The following is a 6,000-nucleotide window of genomic DNA, read 5'->3' as shown; positions in this document are numbered from 1 at the left end:
GAGGTATCCAGCCAACAGCCAGTAAGGAACTAAGTCTCCTGCCAACAACTGTGTGAGGGAGCTCGAAGTGGACTCTCCAGGCCCACTCGAGCCTTCAGGTGACTGCGGCCATGGCTGACTACGTTCTCATGAGAGACCCTGAGCCAAAGCACACTAGCCAAGCCATTCCCAGATTCCTTACCTACAGAAACTATGAGACTGGCGCCAGCCTGGTGGCATGGTGGGTAAGTTCACACACTCTGCTTTGGCGGCCCAGGGTTTGCAAGTTCAGATACCAGGTGCAGACCTAATACCACTTGTCAAGCCACGCTGTGGTGGCATCCTACATAAAATAGAGGAAGATTGGCACAGATGTTAGCTCAGTGGCAATCTTCCTCAAGCAAAAAGAGGAAGATTGGCAACAGATATTAGCTCAGGGCCAATCTCCCTCACCAAAAAAAAAAGAAAAGAAACTGTGAGATAATAAATGCCTGTTATTTTAAACCACTAAATTTGGGAGTAATTTGTCATGCAGCAATAGAGAGCTAATAGAGGTGGTAAAGTTACCAACCTCTCTGATGCTTTGGTCAAGACCAAAGAAATATTTTAGAAAATCTATAGCTAGGGATCTTAACATTATGTGCATATGTTTGAAGCAATCTCTTTTGAAAATCCGATGATGGCCATGCATTTGCCTCCCTGAAAATGTGCAAATGCACATGCACAACACTTAAATACAATTGCAAGGGATTTATAATCTTCCTGAGGCCCATCCAAGGATCCATGGACCCAAGGAATGCAGTTTAGAGTACTGCATCTCAAACTTTACTGTGCTTACGAATCTTGTTAAAATGCAGACTCTGATTTACTAAGTCTGAGTTAGGGCCCAGTTTCTGCAAATCTAACAAGTTCTCAGGTGATGCAGGCACTTCTGGTCTACAGATCACACTGTGAGTAGCAAGAGAGAAGAAGGGATAGCCTGCACGTTATTTAGACCATCATTCATAAATACTGCTTTTCTCTCTGGAAGTTTTGATAGGGGCGGACCAGCAGTAAATGTGGGGTTATCCTCCGTGACATGTGTCTGGAAAGCAGCAATTATTTAATGTGTAGAGCCACGGGCCTTAGCATTTAACCATAAACTGGCTGGGATCACAATTTAGGGGTCTAATGGGACAGCCACCTCACCTCTGCACAGAGATGGCTGTGGAAGCATCTTTAGTCAGGGCAAGATTCCTCTCAAAAAGTAATATTTGGTGAGCTCTAGAACACAGACAAATGAGCTCTCAGAAGGTCCTGATCACTTCCATGATTATTTCATTCCGGGAGAACGTTAGAGCTGCTATAACTGAACATTGGCCTTCCTTGGCTGTAAAACTATTTCAGTTAAGGAACTAGAGGACATATAACTTTAAGAAATATAATTTCCTGGTGAGCATATTAAGTTAAACTGATTGCAAAATATTGATAAATGGATTTATGGAGTTTTAAATTATGAACCAATTCATGTAGTGTGATATGGAGCAAAAATAATGATTTCAATTCTAGAATTCTTGGTCTCTAGCCCTTTTGGAGGAAGTATTGTGACAGAAAGGTTGAGTCTCTCTTAAATAGCATCTTCCAATTTGTGTCAGATGTCTTATTATTAATTGTAGCTTTTTTGACTCCTGCAATCTTTATCAGACTGCTTGCTGGGAGAATCCGTCTGTGGAGAGGCACGCATGTGGTCAGCAATCCATCGATAGGAAGTAAGAAGAGCAACCTCCCCTTTGAGGCAGCAGGCTGAATTTTAGAAGACATCATGGAGCAAGAGGCCGCCACAAAGTCAAGAAGATTCCTGATGCCTTCACCCTTCCCAGGGCCTTAATTTTTACCATCTGATCCCAAGTGTAAACGGCTTCTGAGCAAACTACTTAAAGGAATGAAAAAACGGGAAAGCCATCACTTTATCCTAGTCCAAATACTCAATTTGAGAGACAGCAGGGAGAAATAAATAAGATATCATCTGTAATTATATCCAAGGTAGAAACACAGTCAAGGCTTTTTCTAGGCTTATTTTACTTGCTCCCTTTAGCACACCCAGATTCTGTGTTTAAACACATTTGGAGCGATTTTTCCCTTTTAGATAAATATGGCCATATCTTAAAGACTGGCTCACTGGAAAGTTTAAGAAAAGCCTCCACAGGAAATCATCACCAATCCCTCAGGGGCTATTTAAAAATAAGTAAAAGGTAGAAAAATATAAAAGAGAAGTTATATGTCCAAAACTCGGAGTGGGCCTTTATTAAGGAAATGTACGTGTTAAATTACTTAAGGGTGCAAGTGGTAAGTGTGGTTAATTCATCTTTCTTTCCTTTTTTTTTTGATCGGCCCTGAGCTAACATCTGTTGCCAAACCTCCTTTTTTTTCCTTCTTCTCCCCAAAGCCCCTCAGTACTAGTTGCATATTCTAGTTGCAGGTCCTTCTAGTTCTGCTATGTGGAACACCGCCCCACGAGCCTGACGAGCGGTGCTAGGTCTGTGCCCAGGATCTGAACCAGTGAAACCCTGGGCGGCCAAAGCAGAGCACGTGACCTTAACCACTTGGCCACGGGGCCGGCCCCCTATTTTTATTTCTGATGGATTTTTTTTTCCTTTGAAATCTGAAGAGATAGAAACTCTAAAAGTTCTCTGACAGATTTCCCAACTAAATTTTGTTGTCTCTAGATTTTTTCAGTTTGTCTCCTCTTTTCCTTCAGAACATTATTACAATCTGTAATTAGATATTTATTTATATTTGTTTAGTGTTTATCTCATTTATTCAGCCATAGGCACTGGGAAAGCAGAAACCATTATATATTTTGTTCACATATAAATTTTTGTTTACCTGTCACCACTGCCTGTGTGAACAGTGTCTGGTACATGGGAGACCTTCAATAAAGTGATTGAATAGAGAGGGTTACATCTTATATTGTTATATTATTATGTAATATATGTCATAAGATTTAATTCTTCTTAGCGTATATATATTAAAATTATCCAGGGGGCCAGCTCCGCGGCCGAGTGGCTAAGTTCCCATGCCCCACCTCCACAGCCTGGGGTTCATAAGTTTGGATCCTGGGCGTGCACCTATGTACCACTCATCAAGCCATGCTGTGGTGGCATCCCACACAGAGGAACCAGATGACCCACAACTAGGATATACAACTATCTACTGGGGCTTTGGGGAGAAAAAAAGAGGAAGATTAGCAACAGATGTTAGCTCAGGGCCAATCTCCTGAGAGAAAGAGAAAGAAAGAAAGAGACAGAGAGAGAGAGGAAAAAAAAGAAAGAAAGAAACAAAGAAAGGAAGAAAGAAAGAAAAAGAAAGGAGGGAGGGAGGGAGGGAGGGAAGGAAAGAGGGAAGGAAGGAAGGAAGGAAGGAAGAAAGAAAGAAACTGCAGCACTGTGTCTTTAAAAAAATAAATAAAATAGGGGCCAGCCTGGTGGCGCAGCGGTGCAGCAGTTAAGTGTGCACGTTCTGCCTCAGTGGCCCGGGGTTTGCCTGTTCGGATCCCCGTGTGGACATGGCACTGCTTGGCACACCATGCTGTGGCAGGCGTCCCACATACAAAGTAGAGGAAGATGGGCACGGATGTTAGCTCAGGGCCAGTCTTCCTCAACAAAAAGAGGAAGATTGGTGGCAGATGTTAGCTCAGGGTTAATCTTCCTCAATAAATAAATAAATAAATAAATAAAATAAAATAATCCAGAAAGTCAACATATTAGAATCCTTTAATTTACCAGCTAGTCATATTACTGTGAAGAATTCTTAGATGTTGAGGATACTCAAGGGAGTTTAATGGCCTAAACAAACGAAAATAACAACTCCACGACTGTTGACCCTCTAACGTAGCCTTGAACAGGAACATTATTTACGCGTGGTATTGGTCATAGGAAATCAATGTGAGGCAGAATCCGACTCAAGCTGGATAGATCTTAGCCAGCTCCCTGGCCATATTTGATTATCGTATTAAGTTCCTATTGCTGCTGTAACAGTGCCACAAACTGTCTGGCTTAAAACAACACAAATTTATTATCTCACAGTTCTGGAGGTCTGGAGTCCAAAATCAGTTTCACTGGGATAAAACTGGTGCTGGCAAGCCTGCATTCCCTCTGGAGGCTCTAAGGGGAAACGCACTTCTCGCCTTTTCTAGCTTCTAGAGGCTGCCTACGTGTTTTGGTTTATGGCGCCTTTCTCTGTCTTCAAAGCCAGCAGCATAGAATCTTCTCGTCTCTCTGACCTCTGCTTCTATCCTTAGATTTCTCTCTTTCTTTCTGAACCTCTTGCCTCCCTATTATAAGAACTCTTGCAATTACATTGGGCTCACCCACATAATCCAGGTAATGTCTCTATCTCAAAATTTTTGACCCACAACTAGAATATACAACTATGTACTGGGGGGATTTAGGGAGAAAAGGCAAGGAAAAAAAAAATTCTTAATGAAATCTGCAAAGTCCCTTTTACCATGTAAGGTAACAAATTCACAGGGTCTGGGGATTGGGAGGTAGACATCTTTGGGGGGTTGTTATTCAGTCTATCACAATTGACCCAGGAGTAAGAATCTGACCTAAGTCAGGCCAAAGTCCTTCTGGATTGTTTGCCCTGGAACTTGAGAAAAGTCCCCAGTAGTGATGGAAGCTCTGACATATGAGCTTTAGGATCCATCAGCAGTCATATTTCTTGAGGTACGGAAGAGGCTGGTATAACAGAAAAAGAATGGAGTTAGGTAGGGGACGGCCTGTGGCCAAGTGCTTAAGTTCATGCGCTCTGCTTTGGTTTCTCAGGGTTTCGCTGGTTCAGATCCTGAGCACGGACAGGGCACTGCTCATCAAGCCGAACTGAGACGGCATCCCAATAGCACAACCAGAGGGACCTACAGCTAGAATATACAACTATGTACTGGGAGACTTTGGGGAGAAGGAAAGAGAAAAAAAGAGGAAGATTGGCAATAGATGTTAGCTCAGGGACACTCTTAAAGAAAAAAAAAAGACTGGAGTCCCCTAGAAGAGAGATACTAAAATGGAAAATAGAGGAACTGAGGCCCAGGTGTGCTTTTACCTCATGAGTCACCGCAGTCTCCAAAAATTTCTACCTTTTGCCTAAACTAGTTTAAAAGCTGGTTTTCTAACACTGAGAACTAAAGAAGACCTAACTAATACCCTTAGCATTCAGTTAAGCTCTTCCTACGGGGGGACAACTCACTCCGGTTCTTCCAAGTCAAGGTCGTGGTGATCAAATTTACACACGTCCAACAAGATCGTACACAAGACAGTCCTCCTGAGGCACATTCCTGGGCCAGCGTGGTTGGTGATTCAGATAATCCAGGAAGATATCCAAGATCAGGACCTGGGGAGAGTGGAGCTGACAAAGGAGTAAGGTGACCGAGAACCACTCTCTTGGCCAGGAAAGCCTAGAAAAAAATCTGAGGCTTCTGCCAGTCAGGTTATATAATAACAAGGTAGAGCTCTTCGCCTAAATGGAGTCCCAGTGGGAGAACGTGGACAAATCTTTCCTCATTGTCTCTGGCAAATTCTAAGACAATTCTCAAGGCCCAGCTCACAAGTCCCTTCTCCAGTGAAACCTTCCCTGGATGTCTCCTTCCCTCCCTCTCTTCTTCTCTATCACTTTCCACTCTTCTAGAACTAATTGTTCCAACCTGTGTGTTCCCACAGTATTTTGAGCATTCTTCTACTAGTGTCTGTAAAGCGTGGTATGTTATATTTGGTTGTTTTTCTTCATGCATCCCTAACTCCCTACCCTGAAGGTGAGTTCCTTGAGAACATGGCAAGCTTCAACGTGTGTCAGATACTCTGCCATGTAAAGAATATGCATTAAAAGACAGACTTTCCCCTAAAGGAGCTAACAGTCCAATGGGAGGCAGAGCAGTAATCCTCTCTGTGTGGGGTGAGGACCATGGCAGGGGCATGGACAATACCGTGGGGGCACTCTTGGGGACGCCTCACTCAGAAGGAGTGTACAGGCCGGGGATGACTACCAGAA

This window comes from Equus caballus, chromosome 10 (assembly GCF_041296265.1).
Source record: "Equus caballus isolate H_3958 breed thoroughbred chromosome 10, TB-T2T, whole genome shotgun sequence".
NCBI classification, from domain to species: Eukaryota; Metazoa; Chordata; class Mammalia; order Perissodactyla; family Equidae; genus Equus; species Equus caballus.
Note: the sequence above shows the minus strand (reverse complement) of the source record.